General features: G+C 35.7%; 2 pseudogenes; one reads left to right on the top strand and one right to left on the bottom strand.

Moving 5' to 3' along the window:
• Positions 1-6,556: 6,556 nt before the first annotated feature.
• Positions 6,557-9,950, bottom strand: LOC143404046 (ATPase PAAT pseudogene; annotated as a pseudogene).
• A 100-nt stretch (positions 9,951-10,050) lies between these two features.
• On the top strand, positions 10,051-10,925 carry LOC143404045 (vomeronasal type-1 receptor 90-like; annotated as a pseudogene).
• The last annotated feature ends 10,618 nt before the right edge of the window (positions 10,926-21,543 follow it).

Raw genomic sequence — 21,543 nt, 5'->3', positions numbered from 1 at the left:
TGGGAAACCATAGGAGGTTCCAGAAATACCCTGCCCAAAGTGGAGGCTTTGTAAATTATGGAATGGGGTTGGACTAATTAGAACAGAATGAGAGTAACTGGAGTTGTCAAAAATATGTGGACATGATTCCAATCAAGATCCTCCTCCAGATGTGTCCAGGGAACTTAGAGAAAAGTTTAGACCTCAGATATTCCTAGATTGCTCTCCCTTTATTCCGACAGGGAATAAATTAAAATTTATAGACAGGGTCATGTTCCGCTGGGGAAGCCACACTTCTGTGTTCTTCAGTGGGATCTTGTCACTGTTCTACAGACATTAAAATTACACTTCTGCAGAGACAGAACTTAAAGATGTCTGTTCCTTAAAACTCAAGGAGTTCAAACAGTTTTAAGCACTTCTCAGCTGCAAAGAATTCTCCTTTCCTCAGCAATCTGAGTAAGTGCCTCTGTGTCTTCAGGTACACAATCAGAGTGCAGGTGGGTCCCAAAAAGGCTGTGGAAGGAGAGATCTTGAGCCTAGTAGTGAGATTTCTAGTAGCTGCCATGGAGACATCGGCTACAACAGTTGTATTGAGCCCAGAGGACCATGCTCAGTATGGTGCAATGAGAATATTTTCTTCTAACAATGTTTGATTCTTTAAATTAGATTTTCCTAAAGTTCGTAATTTTCTTCATAAGAAATATCAAGTGATTTTAGGTTTTTAATTCATTTTAATTTAATGATTTCTAGTGACATGACTTGCATGCAGTATGTCATCTAGATATTTTAAATAATATTTATTTGTATACATAGTACCAGGGAAAACATAAGTTTTAAATTAACATTTTATTACTTATAATTTTTTCTACTGTCATCTTCATAATTCAAATAGAACTACTATTGATGTAAGCAACTTCTATAATAAAAATAATTATACATTTAAAAATGTTTAGAAGAAAATGGGGTTCTATGTTCCAAACCTCATTTCATAAAGGGGAATCTAATATTTCTATAAACTTTTTATATGTAATTTCTCATGTAGTCTTTGAATCCAATTTAATTTCACAGGAAAAAACATCAAATTATAGGTCAATGATGATAAGGTTTGGAAGTAAATTTAGCATTTTAAGAAACTCAAATGAACATGCTGGTAGTTTTCCATCCGTGGCTCCAAAACACCCAAGAACATAATTCACAATATTTGGTGAAAGAATATTTGTGTTCATTAGTCCTTTTTGTTTTAGTTACTAAATATACCTTTCTTTTCAATTGCTATCATATTGGAAATGTCTAAATCTGATTTTGTTTAGAGGAACATCTTAGCTCAGTTGAATCCCATTCTGTCCTGGTTACAGTACCTAATATTTAAATTTTTTCCTCAAACTTAGTTTTTCGTGTCTTTAGCATGAATAAATAAATGTGAACCTATCTTCTTTTCTTGTGACTAAGACACAAAGAATAAGATGAGACAGAAAAACAAAAGCTGTTGATCAGGAAAGCAGGACTTGAATCTTCCATCCCTACACCAATGAGGGAGAAGGACTCTCCTGCAGGATTGATTGGGTTTTCTAGTAGTGACAGCTTGGGGTCCTTAAAGAAGCACCTCTAGGGCTTCCTGTTTCTTGACATTAAAAGAACATTTTCTGTTCTAGTGGCTTTTCTCAAGAGAAATTTAAAATAGTGGTAATGTAAATATCATTGCTCTAAGTGTGAATCCTGAGCTGTACTCTCCAACCCTGACAATTCACAAAAAACAACTGATAATTCTCATCTCTATTTCTCACAAATAGCTGCCACTCATTGCTGAAGGCTTGTTCAGGATTTTGCTCATCATGTTACTGGAGTTTGTGTATCTCACAGCAGATATGCCCACAGGATTGACTTCTGCGGGGCGATGGTTTTGCCTTCCCTAAGGAGCTGGTCATCTATCCTTGTGCTCATCATAGATTTCCAGCACAAGTAGTGCCACAAGGTAGAAAGTGCTGCCTACATGGAACTCAGCTCCAAACCCACTTGCAGGAAGCAGGACTGGTCACACCTCCTAGATACTTTTGCAATTTTTACCTTAGTGAATAGAAGGGGAGAATGGGAGGATTTGGCATCAGTGGTGAAGCTGAGGTTTGTGATGACAGTCCAAAGCATATGAGTCTGCACACATATAAATAAGTGGTGAGTAAATATTATTTATCTGCCATCTCATTTCAAAGAGAGAAGCAAGATGATGCTCACACTGCAGAGGAGAGAACAGATGTGTGCTCCCTTCACACCTTCACCCTGAAATCTGCCCACCATGAAGGTCCTAAGACCCCAAACTTGCAGTGCAGTCTTCAGCAGGGTGTCCTCCTCCTGTAATTCTCTCTCCTTCTGTCCTGACCTCCAGCTCATGGCCACTTCTTCCTGAGCAGTTCTCACTAGTGTGAGGGAACATGCATGATGCTGCATGCATCATACAGCTACCCAGGATTTTGGTGATTGCAGGTTGGCATACTGTCTAACATGACTGCTTACCTGATCCAAATATAAAAGGGAGTTTTAACCCTGAGGGGTCCCCAGTCTTCACTATGAGCTCTAACAAATGAAAGTTCTGAAAATTTTGGTATTTCTTTCTTTTTTTTTTTTCATGCGTGATCTGTTTTTCTCATTTACTCACTTAGCCTTTCCTTCCTCTTACCAGATGTGGGTTCTTCAGATGTGACTTATTTCAGAAATTCATGTTAGATTCACTGTGATTTACATATCCTTAAACATAGAATATCAAGTCTACATATCCTTAAACACAGAATATCAAGTACAAGGGGGCCAATTTGGTATCACCTCTAAGACCCTCATTTGAGTACTGTTTCTCAGATTACCTGACTAATAGCAGACAGCCCACGCTCTGTCCCCTAATCTCCTAGGGTGTGCTGTGCCAGGCTTGAGGGTGATGGATCACACCTGGGGAGGGACATGCCATGGGATTTCTCTTAGGTCATCTTTATGAATTGTTCGCATTCCCCAGGATGCTGTGATGCTTTCTAACAACCATTTTACATCAGCATGGGCAATACTATAGAACTTGCTTTACAATTCCAATAAGATATATTTACATAATTTTAATCCTATATACTCCATGTGCAGCATTTACTGATATGATTGTTTGTGGTTCAAAACTGGAAATAATAGGATAATTAGAAAAGTATTTTCTGGGTTTTCTACAGGCACTACGTGGAGAAAGAATTGTTTTGTTTAAGAATATATCAAATTGTTGGGACTGGGATAGAGGCTCAGTGGTAGAGCACTTGCTTAGCACATACGGGGTGCTGGGTTCGATCCTCACCACCACATAAAAATAAAATAAAGGTATTGTGTCCAACTACAAATAAAAACCAAAAATATTTTTAAAAATTGTATATTAAATGCATACATCAGGAAACAATCTAAGATTTTCCTTTTCCTAATACAGAAATTCACTTGTAAAAAACAATTTTCCACTGATTTTAAGGTAATGAACAAACAAACCTATGAATTTCTGAATATGATTGCAAACACATGGCACAGGACACTCCTGATTTTCATTACTCTTGTTTGCAGAACTGCAAATACTTGATCACACTGAACTTAATGTCATCCGAAGGTCTTGAGACACAGGTGATTAAAATATTTCATTTAATGAGTGTTATATTACTTGGTTTTTATAAGGATCAAATGTCAGAAATGAATTAAAGCAGATCCTGTATGTTACAGGAATGAAGTGATAGAATAAATTTTTTTTGGTTTTGTTTCATAATACAATTTTTGTTGTTTTTGAAAGAAAACAATTTAAAAACATTTTTTTGTATTTTTCTCTTTGGTATAAGGGATTAAAGCCAGGGCTAGGGTTAACAACTGAGAAACACAACCAACTATTTTTATTTTTTATTTTTATTTTTTATTTTGAGGCAGGGTCTCACAAATTTGCTTAGAACTATGCTACATTACTGAGACTGGCTTTAACTGGTGATCCTACTGTCTTAGACTCCTGTGCCTGGCCTAGAACAATTTTTAGAAGTTATATATCACATGTTATGGATCCATTTAAACTTATACTATAAAGTGCCCATAGATACTTATGTAAAACAAATTTGTAAGGATGGGCAAATGCCATTTATATGTACATAGATGTCACAAAATAAGACAGCTCTATTCTAGTGATCCAATATGATCCATAAAAGCTGAAACACATATAGATATTAGATTCCCAACTTTATTTTTTCTGGACTTATGATGGGAGACAATTCCCAAACCTTGAATGAGTGAATGGAAAACTTTTTATTTTACCTGATCATTACTTGGTAGAAAAATTGTCTTTTTCTAGTGGTGGTCAAGAGTTTTCATTTTCCACAAATAGTGCATGTTGGCACTCATGCCTTTTTTTTTAAGTTATAATAACTTATTTATTAAGTGAAAATGATAAAACTATAAAAGTCCTGCAATCCTTGTATTATTTGCCTGCACTACAAAAGATGATTATTTTTGGTTTATTAAAAAAACATTTCTATAGTGAAAACAACGAAAAGAACTATTAAGCCATGAAAAGACAGGGAGGAAATGCAAGTGCACATTGCTAATTGAAAGAAACCAATCTGAAGAGGCAACAAGCTGCATGAATGATTCCAACTCTGTAACATTCTAGAGAAGGCAAAACTATGGAGACAGTAACAAGTTTAGCCAGGCATGGTGGTACACACCTGAAATCTTAGCAATTCCGGAGGCTGAGGCAGGAGCATTGAAAGTTCAAAGTGAGTCTCAGTAATTTAGCCAGGCCCCACACAACTCAAAATAAAAATTAAAAAAGGGTTGGGAATGTGGCTCAGTGGTTAAGCACCCTTAGGTTTAATCCTCAGCACCAAAAAAAAAAAAAAAATTCAGTAACTTGTAAAACTATATTGACAAAGTCTTGCATTGCATAATACATCTTTAGATCTGAAAATCTGTGAATTAACTTATTACAGAAATGACATACATAGCAGAAAAGAATTTTTTTAATTGCAAGAGGAAATAATTTCCTTGTTGATCAAATATATTTTGAGAACTATGGAAAATACTGTTAATAAATAATGCTGCATAAGCTGTTTGACTATAATACTTTAAATTTGACAAAGTTACTACTACACATTGGAAAATACAACTCAATCAGTCATTTGAAATAGAAATTCTTTTATGGGCATTTTATCTTTGATTTTTAACATACTGAACCAATTCAATAACAGTTCCATGATTGTACTGGTTTTTATATATTAATAAATACACAAAACCACCAGAATTTCATGAATTTGTGAGATTTCATATTGTCAATAACTACTTTTTAAAATCTTCCTTCTCTGTTACAGTATTTTATCATCAACTACATGCAGAAAGAATTTAGTATTGGTCTTTCAACTGTGTCTCTCTTCATTCATGGTCCTTGCTCTGAATGCAGCAATTGTGGCCACATTCTATAAGGCATTCTGACCAGCGGCCACAATGGGGCACCTAATTGAACAGACCCAAACTACCAGAAGCTGTAAGTCTGCACTCCTGAGTTTAGCCTTGAGACAGATTATTCTCAATGACAAGAAAGCTATCTTACAACTACTTGTTATGCTTATCCCATAAATAATGGCCCATAAAGGACTAGGAAAAATGTTATGCAAATCCTCAAGAGACTGGGGTCTGTGAGTTTAGTATACTGTGTCACCTTGATAGTAAAATAAAAATGAACAAGCCATATATAAATTAGCTCTCATTTTAGAGAACAAATTTTACAAAACAATAAATGAATATGATTAATCCTTTTTCTAAAAAATGAAACATTTTAATATAAGCTGAGTTCAAGATGAGACTCCCATTTACTTAAGCAGCTTCCAGAGTGGATGCATTTATTTTTAGCTGCAAATACATCACCCTTCGATGATGTATTAACTGTATTTTAACACAACAGTTAAAAATTCTGAAGACTAAATATACTAGAGTCTTGCAACCTCTTTGATTCATATGTCTTACAATTCAATGCAGATTCTCAGGATGTCACAAATTAAATATGCCCGGAAGGACTTTAGGGAGAAGAACCTGTATCAGCTTGAGAAAGGAAAGACTTCCTTATATTGACCAGGGTTACTGAGATCAAATGAGATGAATGCTCCCATTTTACATCAAACACCAAAGCCAAAGTAGTAATTTTAAAAAGGAATAGGCTGGTTTGGATTTTTGTTTTTTTGTATCTATAGTTACATTGTAATAAAACAAATAGTACTAATAGCCTGTGTAAAGGAATTTTCCACCTAATCAAACCTGGTGATTGGTTCATTATCTCAGATAAACAATACAAAATGTAAATTGGTAACCTGAATTAAAAGTTCCAATTATCCAATTTTCCAAGAACAAGTTAGATAAAGAATATCAAATATTCTGAACACTATTTTTCACATTCCTAAGACTATAAAATAAGGTGTCCATATACATAAAAAATTCACTTCAAACACATATAATACAAACCAATGAACTGCATTAGAAATCCATAGCATTTAAACATTTAACACACAAGAATACATTAAAAATCTGTAAGTGAAAAACACTGCAAATAAGAATAACTTAGGACAATGGGGTCACCTCTTGGTGTACAGTACTGGATTTACAATAACAAGGGCAGTAAAAATGGACACTGAGGTCACTTTATGTAAGCCGATGATCCTTCGGAGGACATCAGATACTGCTTTTCATAAACGTTTTTAGGTTTGGGCTTTGTAATAAATAGGTAATAAATATCTGCAGGCCATCGTACACTGAGAGCTTATCTTTCTCCATTGGAAAGTCTTTCTCCAGAGTCATAATGTCTCAAAGGCAGCCCATTGGGCGGGGAGTTGGGATTCTGCAGGAAGTCCATTAACAAGGTAATCTTATCATCTATGTGCTCCTAGAGTTGGAGTATTTGCCGATCAATGTAGTCCACAAGTTTCTTTTCCATCAGTTCCATATTTTTAGAAAGAATCTTTTCCAAGTAGGAGCAAATAGGCAGTTCTTCCACTGCAACACCAACAATGCCCTCACGGGGCTTGGAGACGTTTTCCTGCCACTTGGTGTTATGTCCCACGCGAAGATGGTTAACTTGAGTGCACAGATTTTGGAGAAAGGGCAGCAACTCAGAGTTGGGCAGTGAGCCGTCACTCTCTTTCTTTGGTAAGAAAGAAGATACTGCAGTTTTAAGAAGAATGAGGGAATGGTTTTGTGGCACAGTTTTACACCTGTCGCGGCTGGTGGTATTTCCTTCCCCAGGTGGCCTGGTGCTTTTATCGATGAAAGCCTGTAAGGGTTCAGTCCTGTTTGCAGATGTCAATCAGGTTCTAAAAGGGAAAGGTGTGGAGGATGACTTGTCCAAGGCTCCTGAAGTGGACGATGGCTGGAGTGCAATCATATGCTTGTGCCCGGTAGTTCCCCAAACTGACTGAAGCTGCTCTCCAATGGGAATACAGTTCTCCTGTTGAAACCTAACCATGTTCATTAGCTGCTGAGCTCCGGGTGATAACTTTGACCCCGTGGACTCCATTATGGTTTGGACCTTGTCAAGGTCTATCCTTGATCCTAGAGCAGGAGAGCTCGGCGAAGAATTTCCTGAAACTGGTTTCATGTGTACCACAACCTTACTGATGAACACACACTGTTTTTCACCAAAGGACAGCAACTTTATTTTACAAGCATATGTGGAAGTTTCCAATTTTAGATGTTTTTTGTAGAAAATAACATTTTCCTGTTCACTGCCCTCCGGGACGGAGCGGGCGCCCTGGCCCCGGCCGGTGCCACAATACTCCTCTCCCAGGTACACCTCCACGTTCCTCGCCGAGCTCAGGACGCCCACCGCGAGGATCTCTTCCCCGGCCCCGGGGTCGCACCGCAGGTCGAGGAAGCAGGGCGTCCTGCCCCGGGGGCCCAGCACCGCGCTCAGGCTCACCAGAGGCTGGCAGGCGGCGCCAGCAGCTCCTCCCAGTCGAAGTCCTGGGCCACCGACGCCAGCCCGGGTGAGGAGGAGGCTCCGGGACAGGACCCCGTTCGCGGCATCCCAGGAAGAGGCCAGCGTCCGGCGGCCGGTCATTCCCGAGTCCTCGGCCGGGTCTCCATCCCGCCGCCTCCGGCCGCAGCCAGCCGGCACTCATGCCTTGAAGCTGAAAAAGTTTATCACACAGAAGCCAAGAACACAAAGACTTTCTATATCAATAATGAGAAAGGGAATTAGATAGATGGTGGGTAAGTAGTGCAAACAAACTTTTAACAGAGCAAAGTTTTATAGCAAATAGTGTGATGAGGCTATAATGATGACTTATAAAATTCAAAATAACCAGAGAAGAGTTTGCAGGTTTCCAACATAAAAATGATAACAAATTGAGAAGATGGAAATTCCCCTGATGTGATCAAAGCACAATCTACACACATCTTGGATTATAATGCTAGGTCTCATATCTAAGTACAAAGAGCAGATTCCAATTAAAAATCAAAATAAAGAATCAACACTTTGATGTTTTAACTTAGTTTCTACAGATTTTTAAATGATATCTCATGTTCATAAATATTTTATATTTCTGCTTTCTCTTTTATCTTGGGTTATATATAGAGATCTATATGTACTACAAAACCATTTGGCCACACATGCATAATTTTGTGATAACTGTTATTTTTCAATATATGGCTGGAAATGATTTAAAATACATATTTACTACCATTTCAGACACTTGAGTTAAAGCACAAACATGCCTTGTATAGAAAAACTTCCATTGGTAGATCAACATCAAATTTTCTGTATCAAATTTATGCTTAGGTATCTGAACTGAAAAATTGCTTCCTTCTTTGAGATGATAATTGAGACTTTTTTGAAGGTCCTTCATTCAGGCTTTGCGCCGATGGTTTCTTTAATGAGAACCTTACAATGAAATAACTTGGAATCTATTTTAACTGTGACTTTAGTTACCATACTAATTACAGTTGCCTTAGTAGAAAACCTTAGAATATGTTCCTACTAATATTTGGTAGCTGGAATTGGCTCACTTATGATAGTTATTCTGGTGGTGATAAAAATGGGTATGTAAGAGGTATAGCTATACTGGGAATTCAAACACAGTCCTAAAGTGCCACCAAAGATCTTTCTACATACATTTTTAAAATGTTCTACCATTATGGAAAAATCTTGAGGTAGCCACAGAGATAGACCTTATTAAAATTAATAATGAATTACATATCCCAAGTCATATAAATGAGGAACTGTATTAATTAAAACACATTGGCCAATATATCTAGAAGTCATTATATGTCAGAAACACTTCCATATTTGGTACTTCATCTTCTTGCACACACAATACCTCTAGAATTCACAGAATAGGACTGCCCATATTTCATAGATGAGATTATCACAATTCACCATCAAGGATGACTCAAGGTAACACTTGAAATCAATGGAAGATAAGAGAAATTCAAACAAATTGTCATAAAGTGGGTAATTCTCAATGTTGGCTCAGTTGATGTATTAAAGATGTTAGGTCTGGTAATAAACCAGTATAAAGATTTCACCAAAATAATATATTATAGTTTAAAACTACTCCATTGAGATTAATTTCTTGAGAGAGATGGCATTCTCTGCAATTATGCAATCCTCCCATTTGAATTCACCAAAATTAGGCATTTTCAATATGCACTTGGGACTTCATTGAGGAGAGAAAGATGAAAAACCAATAAGACACTACTCCAGAAGACTTCAAGATAAGATTATAATGGAGAATTTTTTAAATAATATATAGTAGTTCTGAATGGATAGGAAAGCTGATGTACAGTGGGAACTCAACAATTGTTATGCAATTCAGACCTGATTTGGTAATAATAGAAAAATTACACTTGGCAGGTGTCAGAAAACTTTTGAGTGTTGAGTTGGGAAAAGGGTATGTTAGGGTGAATCCACACATTTTCTGATGGTAATAGGAGAGGCTGAGATTCATGATGGTGATATTATTTAAATAAAGACTTTTTCTTCATTGCCTCTGAAGATATATACTCTGTGATTCCTTGCCTAAAAGATGAAAAAGACCAACCAACTATATGATTTTTGTTTTTACCATAAGAAATGCATTTTTCTCTGAAAAACAATTTGGGATCTTGGTCAACTCCATCCTCCTTCTCTTCCACATCTCCACATTCCTCCTCCAGCACAGGCTCAAGACCACTGACCTGATCATAGGTCTCTTGGCCCTAATCCACATAGGGATGATGATAATTTTAGGGTACGAAGTTACAAGTGTCTTTGTGTCTCAGGATTTTGGGTATTACATCAAGTGTCAATCAGTTATCTACTTGCACAGGTTTCTGAGGGGCTTCTCCATTTGTGCCACCTGCCTGCTGAGTGTCCTCCAGGCCATCATCCTCAGCCCCAGAAGCTCCTGCTTGGCCAAGTTCAAACATAAATCCCACAGCAGACCCTGTGTGTCCTTGTTTTCCTATGGGCTTTCTGCATGTCCTTGAGTGCTCACTTCTCATTTTCTTCTACTGCCATTCCCAATGTGACCGCACATGGCCATGTATTTATTACTCAATCCTGCACAATTTTACCCATGAGTTACTTCATCAGGCATTTATTTTCTGTATTAGGTGTATTCCGGGATGTCTTTCTTATAGGACCCATGGCCCTCTCAAGTTCATACATGTTGGCTCTCTTGTGTAGACACCAGAGGAACTTCCAGCACCTTCAAAGCACCAGCCTTTCTCCAAAAGCATCCCCTGTACAGAGGGCCACCTGGACCATCCTGTTACTCATGAGTTTCTTTGTGCTCATGTACTGTTTGGATAGCATTTTCTCCTCCTCAAGATCTATGTGGAAAGATGACCATGTTTGCTTTTATGTCCAGATGGTGGTGGCCAATGGCTATGCCACAGCCAGTCCTTTGATGCTAATCTGCACTGAAAAAATGAATTATTAACTTCTTAAAATCATTTTGGTTAAGATAGCAAAAATTTAAGTACTGATGATAGATAAGTTCTCCAAATGTGCCAATACACTGGCTTCCAAACAATAAATCATGTCATACAACAGATACTCTCTGGATTATGTGAATATGGAGATATGCATTTTTTTGTTAAATCTGTTACAGACATGTGAATAACAAATGTGTCACAGAAATGCCAATGCTTTACCTCTTTGAGATAACACAAGGGTCCAACATATCTGCCTGGTGTCAGCAAAAAATTCTTATAAGGAAGGTGTGCATTAGCCACTATAAACACATGGAGAATGTATATCATGTTTTAGTAAGTGCTTTAAATGAGCTGTATTTTTTCCCAACTAAATATGTCAATATTCACTGCCATGAATTACCACCAGAACCACCAATTGTTCTTTTACTAATGTGCTAAAAAGAATTTAATGTAGGGATTTAAGATATCATATATAAACCGGTTTTCATAATAGCATTATTAACAATAACCCATGATGGAAGCAACTCAGTGTCCAAAAGCATATGAAAGTATAAGCAAAACATGGCCTCAGCATATTATGGGATATTATTCTTCTTGAGCAAGAACAACGAAAATTGCATGAGACAGTAATTCACAAACCTTTAATGTGGAAGGTAGAACTGAGCTTAGAAACACATACAGACAGAAAATAGATTCGCAGTTACCAGGACCTGAGGAAAGGTGTCATTGAGGATTTCTTATTTGATAGCAGGGAAGGGACGGATGGAAAGATTTCAGTGAAAGACACCAAGAACAGAATACAAAATCAGTTTGAGTACTTCTATTGAACAGTAGGGTTCATTAAAACAACCTTATGTCTGTTTCAAAATAAAATTCACAATACGTAAGGACAATTAACAGCTGAAGAGGTGAAAACATTTATTACTATGATTTGATTATTACAACTTATGTACATGTACTGAATTACCACATTGTCCCACATAAAAATGCATAAATATATATCTTTAAAAATAGTTTTTGGTAACTTTATTACAGCTATAAAAAACTCACTGAAATATAAATAATTTTATATCTCATGATTCTAAAGATGCCAAAATATGATTTGTATAATTTTCTAACAGTTTTAATGCATCTTCTGGGGGAAAAGCAGTTTTTTATCCTTAATAAATTTACCATCTGATCCAGCAATCACACTTACAGATTGTACCCACATTATTTGTAAACTTATGCCCACAGAAATGGGGTATGTTGCTGATGACTTGGTCTTTGTTCCTAATGACAATTGAATTAAGAAGACATGGTTTTGAGGAAAAGGAAAAGCAGGTATATTATTGCTTTTGTAAACAAGAAGATTCACAGTGTACTACAGTTCCAGAGGCTGTAATTCTGCTCATTACAGTGAACAAGTTTTTGTTGTTGTTATTTTATTTTGTTTTGTTTTGTTTTGCTTTGTTGTTTTTTATACTGGTGATTGCACTCAGGGCCTCTCACCACTGAGCCCCATCCCAAACCAATTTTGTGTTTTTATTTAGAGACAAAGTCTCACTGAGTTGCACAGCACCTTGCTTTTTCTGAGTCTGGATTTGAACTCAAGATACTCATGCCTCAGCCTCCAAGACCCTGGGATTATAGGCATGAGCCACAGTGCCTGGTAGAACAGGCAAGTTTGTTGTTGTTGTTTGTTTGTTTTTGTAGAAGCTATTCAAAAACTGCCTGCCAGATATTCCCTGTAGGAGGACAGCGATCTCCTTGGTAATTTGGGAGACAGCCATTCCTTAGATCTTCAGGTGCCATTCCTGAAGGATGAGTGACTTGGTTCCTGTGGTGGGTGTGAGCTCAAGGCTGTCTGGGTCTAGGAGGGGAAAAGAAAACTTTGTTCCGAGCCCCTAAAATAAGGAGGGGGAAAGGGAGATGAGGAAAAGAAAACATTTCCATTTAAAAAAGGCTTAGTGGCAGATCAGTAAGGGCTCTATTCAAGCCTGAGGCAGACCACTACTATATATGTAACTATTGACAGCAGCTTTATTCACTAACACCAAAAATTGGAAGGAATACAGACGTTCTTTTGCAGATTAGTGGAGAAGCAAATGTATTTTCCAAGAAATATTTATTCAACAAAAAAAGAGTAGCCTATTGATAGCTCAACAATAAAAATGAAACTTAAATGCAGTTTACTGAGTAAAATAAGCCAGGATGCAAAGGGTACGTCTTTTATGCCATTTAAATGAACCTCCTGAGAAGGAGAAAATATAGAATAGACTTGGGGCTACTGATTTTCAGGGGTAGACAAAAGTGTAGCCCTTTAACAAAAAGTGGATGTGGCCTGGCATCCTGTGCCTGCAGCCAGCTTCTCAGGAAGCTGAGGCAGGACAGCATAAGACCACAAGAGTGAGACCAGGGTGGGAATCACAGGCAAGATTCTGTGTTAAAAAAAAACAACCCAGAGACAATAAGAACAACCAGCAGCAATAACAACAACAAAGTACTGAGGCCACTTTCAAGGTGAAAGAACTTTTTTGCACTATGCTGGAATTACACATAAATGGATGCCTGCCATTTTTTAAAATAATGGAATTCATTTTACAAAAAAAAAAAAAAACTGACCTCTAATGTGGGAAAAGAAAAATAAAAATTTTAAAATGGAATTGATCTGAGGAACTCTGATAAGTGCTGTTTGAGCTGGAAACTATAAGACCATAGATAACATCTGAGATAATGTATACCAACACTGTGCTCTAATAGGAAGCTTGTTACAGAAGCATTGATTAAGAATTCATAAACAGCTCTTAGAATAAAACAAATATGTATACGGTGGTTAGTGGACATGGGGCTGTGTACTCTTAAGTCTAGACTGAGACCTGCTGCACTGCATCATGGTCAGAGACATCAACATGAACTTGTGTAGCTTGATAATGATACATGTGAATAAATCCAGAAACAATGAAGCAAGTGTCTAAATGTTACAGTTAGTATATACACAGACATGGCACCCAGTTCTTGTTAAGGTAGTCCAGAGTAGTGACACATAGTGTCCAGGTCTTTGTTTCTGTTACAAAACAGAACTAGTGAATGGTGTCAGTAGGAAGAAGAGGAAGTGTAGGTCCACACCCCACAAAAAACAATGACATTATAACTTATAGACTAAGATTCTTTCATGAGAAATCCAGAATCCAGTTAAGTTTCCATACCATGGAAGAACACAAACCAGAAAATATTTCTGATTCCTGTGATTAGAACCAATGAGGACTGAGTCTCTTTCCTCTAAGAAAATGTCAGCAAAATAGAAAAAACTTGATGAAATTTTACCTAAACACACTGGAACAAAAAGAGAGATGCAAATCAACTGAAATCAGAAATAAAAATTAAGACATCACCACCAGGTTTACAGAAATAAAAAGCGTAATCAATGAGGGAAGACTGAGAAATATTGCATGCAACAAATTAGTTAACTGGGAAAAAATCAAAAGGAGATGATTTGAGGTGCAGAGGTTGAATGGCAGAATTGATCCTTGTCCAATCTGCCATCTTTGTTTATATCAATAGATGTTATTAGGTCATTGGCATCTGTAGTACAGTATTCTTCCTGTGTCATTAGGCAGGTTAAAGAGTTAGCAACACCATGCAGCCTATTCCTCAGATATATACTATAGTTGCAATGTGCTATGTCAGGAGTTTTGTGTAGCTCTAAAGAAAGACCATTGTTTAAAGTTACTGTTATGTGGACAGTTCAGGCATAGTGGAGCTTTGTAAATCATTGTGGTTGTCTAACAAGAGAGTTTCTGTATTCCTAGGAGCTTTATGTCTGAGATAAAGGGAAAGGCTGATTTTTAGAAGATACGAAAAAATGAGTCATAAAATGGAGTGCACATTTGTAATTCCAGCCACTCAGGAGGGTGAAGATAAAGAATGATAGATTATCTCTTTGATGTTCCTTGATTAATTTCCTGTGGATGTAACTCAGTGATGAAGTACCTCTGGGATTAATCCCCATTAATTTCTAAAATATAAAAAGATATGAAAAATTTGAATATGTAAGACTTGAAGAGATCAAATAAATTTTCAAAAAGTTCCCAAGAGAGTCCATTATTTTGTGGGCTTACTGGTGAAGCCTATTAAACTTTTGAAAAATTAATACAAATGCTTATCAATCTTTTCCAAAACATAAAAGAGTAGGGCATATTTCCTGATTTATTCCATAAATCTATATTTTTCTGATACCAAAGACATTGTTAACATTATTATATTTGTCAAAACCCAGAGAATATTCAAAACCAAGACTAAGATAAACTATTGACTTTGAGGGATAAAAATGTGCCAAAAAGAATTTGTCTTATGAATGCAAGGTGGTACAACATAAAAAAAAATCAGTAAATGTAATACATCATATTAACACAGAAAATAAAAATCTCAATGATAATTTCAGTTGATATGAAAAAGGCATTTGACAAAATGGAAGACTTGTTATTTTTTTTTCTTAAGAATTACAAAAACTAGGTAACGAAGGGAACCTTCTCAAAAAGATAAAGCAGGTTTATGAAAAACCTACAGCTAACATTATTCTAAATAGGGAAATACTAAAACTGTTCGCTCTCATATCCAGAACAGGAGAGGTATTCCCTTTTTTACCTCTGCTGTTCAACAGTGTACTGATAATTTTAGATAGATCAATTAGGCAAAAAAGAAAAAAAGAAAAAAGAGACATTGAAGTTAGATAGGGAGAAGTAAAACTATCCCTGTTTGCAATAATATGATTCCATAGATAGAAAATGCCAAAGAATCTGAGATAAAAAATACCAGTACCAAAGGCCAGGTGCGGCAGCACGTGCCTGTAATCCCAGCAGCTCATGAGGCTGAGTCTAGGAGGATCACAAGTTCAAAGCCAGCCTCAGCAATTTAGTGAGCAACTGAGAAACTCAGTGAGATCCTGTCTCTAATAAAAAATACAAAATAGGGATGTGGCTCAGTAATTGAGTGCCCCTGAGTTGAATCCCTGGTACTTCCCCCCAAAAAAATATATCACTGCCAAACCCAATATAATGAATTTAGCAAAATTACAGATTATGAGATTAATACTCAAAAAATGATCTGCTTTATCTGCCACTAATGAACAATTTAATATAAAAATAATTTCACTTATATTTGCATATAAAAATAAAAAGCATAAAAATTTAACCAAATAGAAAGTCTTAGACTTCAAAAAATATAAATCATTGATCAAAAATTAAAACATTTCAACATATATAAGAAGATATCCCATGTTCATAAGTTGAAGTAGTTAATTTTGCCAAGAGGGGAATGCTAAACAAAATAATCTGCAGAGGGCTGGGTCTGGGTCTGGGGCTCAGTGGTAGTGCACTTGTCTGGCATGTGTGAGGCACTGGGTTCAATTATCAGCACCACATATAAATAAATAAAATAAAGTCTATCAACAACATATATATATGTGTGTATATGTATATATATATATATATATATATATATATATATACACATATATATATGTATGCATATATATACATAGATATATACAACTAATTATGTATGTGTGTTTATATATATATATATATATATATATATATATATATATATATATATAATAATTTACAGATCCAATGTGATCTCTATCAAAATCCCAATTGTACTTTTTTTCTTTTTTTCAGAAATGACAAAGCTGATCATTAAATTCAAACCAAATGGCAAAGGGCCACAAATACCACAAATAAAATGTTTTTGAAAGAAAGTCAGAGAACTCATACTTCCTGATCTAGAAACTTACTATAAAGTTATAGTAATCAAAACAATATGGTACTTGCAGAAGGACACACAGATACACCAATGGAAATGGGACATAACCCAAACATAAACCCATGCATCTGTGGCCAATTGCTGAGCCTCCTCCAAGCCATTACCCTCAGCCCCAGAAGTTCCTGCTTTGCAAATTTCCAACATAAGTCCCCACATCAGAGCCTATGTTCCCTGGTTTTCCTGTGGGTTTTCTGCATGTCTTGAGTGCTCACTTCTCAATCTCTACTGTTGACAACTCCACAGTAAACATGCATGGTCTTATATTTATTATTCAACCTGCACAATTTTACTCATGAGTTGCTTGCTCAGGCGTTTATATTTTTTACATTGGGCATATTCAGTGACATGTCTTTTATAGGGCTCATGACTCTCAAGTGTGGGATACATGGTGACCCTCTTGTGCAGGCATAAAAGGCAGTACCAACACCTTCAGCATAATAATCTGTCTTCAGCTGCATCCCCTGAACAAAGAGCCACCCTGACCATTCTGCTGCTCATGGGTTTCTTTTTGTTCATGTACTGTTTGGACTGCATGGTCTCCTCCTCAAGAATTCTACATAACAATGACCCAATAGGTCATGGTATCCAGGTCATTGTGGCCATGTGGCTATGCCACAATCAGTCCTATATTGGTGATCAGTACTGAGAAACAATTTATGAACTCTTTAAAATCATTATGGAGGAGTATACTAAGTGTTTAACTTTGAGTGATGGACTGGTTGTGTTAATGAGACTTTGAACAGATTTATAATTATGAAAAATTGTATGTGCATTCTAGGTTAAAGAAATTAATACTTGGTTTTATAGTTTTTTAAAATAAATTGATTTACTTTGATACACAGAGATGGAAAATATGTAATAGATAATTTAGTCATTTACCTATAAGATGGCACAAAATTGCTACATTTCTGCTTGATTTCAGCAAGGGACACTTGAGAGGTTGTTCTCAAATTCATAGCTTGGGTTAACCCTTTCTGGTATATGCATAAAAGTGTACAATACTTTTATAAGTTAATAGTCTCAGTGATCCATATCTTGCCTAATAAAATATGGTAACATTTATCACCATAAATTAACATATGATCCATTAACTGTACTTCTCCGTGTACAGCAGAAAAAAAATGAAAATATGATTTGTATACCTATGCTCATAGTAGCATCATTTACAATAACCAATGTTAAAAACAACACAATGTGCATAAGTAGATGAATCTAGAATCAAAATCTGGCCTGGAATTTATTGGCTTTCAATAGCAAAAAAAAAAAAAATCATGGCACACCATTCACTACCGAAGAAACTTCAAGACCCTATATCAAGTAAAATGTGTTGCAAAAGAAAAAATATTGTCATAATCTACTTTGAGAAGGTAGAGTTAGATTCTTCTCATTTATAGTGTCAGAAGACAGACTGGCAGGTTTCAAGGATTCAGAAAAAAAGACAATGGTGAATTTGTTTTATTAGATAGAGTTAGATTTTGAAAGAAAAAAAGGCACTGGGAATGGCTGATGGTTACAATTCCATAATAAAATGAATGCACTAATTGTTAAAAGTATTACTCATATGTAGGGGCTGGGGATATGGCTCAAGTGAGTAGCACTCTCACCTGGCATGTGTGAGGCACATTGAACATGAGGTTCAATCCTCAGCACCACATAAAAATAAAATAAAGATATTGTGTCTGCCTAAACCTAAAAAATAAATTTTTTTAAAAAATATTACTCATATGTCATATCTACTTTCCATAATAAAATATAAATTAAGAAAGAGACTTCAGATGTTGCTCAGTGGTAAAGCATCCTCATATTCAATTCCAAGTACTAAATTTTCAAAATGTCAAAAAATATATTAAGCATGAAAAATAGTCAAATGCATAGAAATAAACTTAACAAAGGAAGTGGAAGACAAACACTGAAAACTATATTATATTATGTTGAGATAAATTAAAGCAGTTACAAATAATTGGGAAAACATCTCATGTTTATGGATTGATAGAAACAGTAAGTTAAAATATCCATATTACTCACAGCAGTCTACAGATTCAATAAAATTCTCATCAGAATTCCAGTAGGATAATTTACAGAAATAGAAAAACAATACTTATCTCTATATAAAGCTAAAATCACCCAACTGGTATTTGAATGTGTCCTCTCCACATTTAAGGCATTGCCAATATAATAGTATTAGGAGGTGGGTCTTCTAAGAAGTGATCAGGCCATGCAGGCTTCAATAGAACAAAGCAGAAGGCATTGCACTTCCTGGCTGCAACATGTATTCCATGCATATATTAAATAAAACATTGTGATTCTGGAATAAGAATAAACGTTAAGAATAATGAAACAGAAGGAAAAATGCAGAAATGTGTTCATACATACACAACCACTCTTTCACATGATGCCAAGAATGTATAATGGGAAAGTTAAGCCCTTTACACTTCCTTTAGTCTACTCAACAGACAGTACTGGGGAAACTTTATATCCACATACAGAAGAAATTAGAATTTTATCTAGCATCATTCTAAGCAACAAATTCAGAACAGATTAAAGATTGAAATGTGGCACCTGAATCTACAACACTCCTAGAAGAAAATATAGTAGATATATTTACCAATCTCTCTTTATCCTTTTACCCCCAATGTGTTAGATATACCAATTACTCTGATTTTATAATCACAGGATATATCCATGTATCAAAATATTACACTGCACACCATAAATAGTTGTCAATATTATCTGTCAATCCAAAATTTATTTATTTTTAATATTACATTCATATATTTGTTTATTTAGTCCTGGGGCTCAAACCAAGGGTTATGCACATCCTAGGCAATCCCTATATCACTGATACACCCTCAACTCAATCTAATTTTTTTTTAATCTAAGAAAAAGTTTTAAAATAAACAAAAGAACTATGATGGTATACTTATAATCCCAGTGACTTCGGAATCTGTGGCAGGATGTTCAAGACCAGCCTCAGCAACTTAGCAAGACCCTGCCTCAAAATAAGGATTAAAAAAGACTGGGGTGTGGGACTGGGGTTGTGGCTCAGTGGTATGGTACAGTGCTCACCTAGCATATGTAGGGTGCTGGGTTCAATCCTCATTACCACATAAAAGTGAAATAAATGTATTGTGTATAAATACAACTAAAAAAACCCTAGTTGTTTTTTTTTTAATAAGACTGGAGATGTGGCTCAGTGATACAGTAATCCTGGGATAAATCCTGGTACTGCAAATAATAATAATTATATATATATATATATATATATATATATATATATATATATATATATATTAAAAATAACAATAATAATACATTCAGAATACATAGGAAGTTCCTAGAACTTAATGACAGTAACCTAATAACTTATTTGAAAATGGGCAAAGACAGATAGCAGATGATCCATGGCAATCATTAGGCATGTGACCTTGAGAAAAGTACTTCATTTCCCTATTCTCAGTTTTCTCATTTTTATGATGTAACCAGAGTAATTAACCTAAGTATTACCTATTGTTATATATTTATTGTTATTATCTAGATTAAATGCATTCATATGTGTAAAATGCTAAAAAAGTAAGTACCTATGTAATAAATTTATTGTGTTAACATCTAGATTAAATGCATTCATATGTGTAAAATGCTAAAAAAAAAAAAAAGCTAAGTGCTTTTTAAATACTAATTATTCTCCTGTTGATTCTCAAATTCTCAAAAGCCTACCTTGTATGTCAGGGTCAGCTGAAGAGATCACAGACAGAGCCAAATCACAACCCTAAGGTAGTGGATTCAGCCACATGGGGTAGTGCACACCTGTAAATCCATCACTTCTGGAGGCTAAGACAGGAGGATTCCAAGTTAGAAGCCACACTGAGCAACTTTTTGAGACTCTGTTTAAAATGAAAAGTAATTGGTTGGGAATGTAATTCAATGGTTAAGTGTCCCTGGGTTCAATCCCCAGTACCAAACAAAAACATACACACACACACACACACACACACACACACACACACACACACACTAGCTTTGGCTATGCTCTTCTTCTCAAGAGAAAAGCTCATGGTTTATCAGTAGATCCAGTGTTGAGAAAGGTGCTCTTGTAATCCACTCCTTTTTTACCTTAGTGTTTACTTTTGTGCCTTAAATAAGAATTTGTTCTTGTCTACATTTTTTTTTTATATTTTCCTTTGCTTTCCCCTGACTGGGGATCTCAGAAATAAGTAATGAAGGAATGAACACATGAATAAATTAGCTTTTTTCCATAAAAATGTGGGCAAAAAACCTGATTAGATATTTATCACAAAGAAGGCATATAAATGGCCCAAATAGTAATAAAATGCTATCAATTACTCACCAAGGAAATGTAAACAAAACTAAAAGTAATATATCATAACCCTTATTTAATCATTGCATATCATCTTCACAAATTTCAAACTTATCTTCTACCCAATAAATACAATTGTAATTTGTCAATAAACCAATAAAGAAAACCCACTATGTGACATCATTTCATACTTGTTATGCTAACTATGAACAGAAAACAAAGAAAAAAACTAAAGATGATGACTGTTGAGAAAATGGTAGATAAATTGTGATCTTTTTATATTATTGGCAGGGATATAAAATGGTACAGCATGTACAAAAATCAGTATGAAACTGGCATTAAAAAATAAAGTGGGCCCCAGCATGGTGGTACACACTTGTAATACTAGCAACTAAGGAGAATGAGGCAGAATGATTGCAAGTTGGAGGCCAGCCTCAGTAACTTAGAGAGACCCTAAGCATCTTAATGAGATGCCATTTCAAAATAAAAACTAAACGGGGCTA

This window comes from Callospermophilus lateralis, chromosome 7 (genome assembly GCF_048772815.1).
Source record: "Callospermophilus lateralis isolate mCalLat2 chromosome 7, mCalLat2.hap1, whole genome shotgun sequence".
NCBI lineage: Eukaryota > Metazoa > Chordata > Mammalia > Rodentia > Sciuridae > Callospermophilus > Callospermophilus lateralis.
This window is presented reverse-complemented; position numbering and strand designations above follow the sequence as displayed.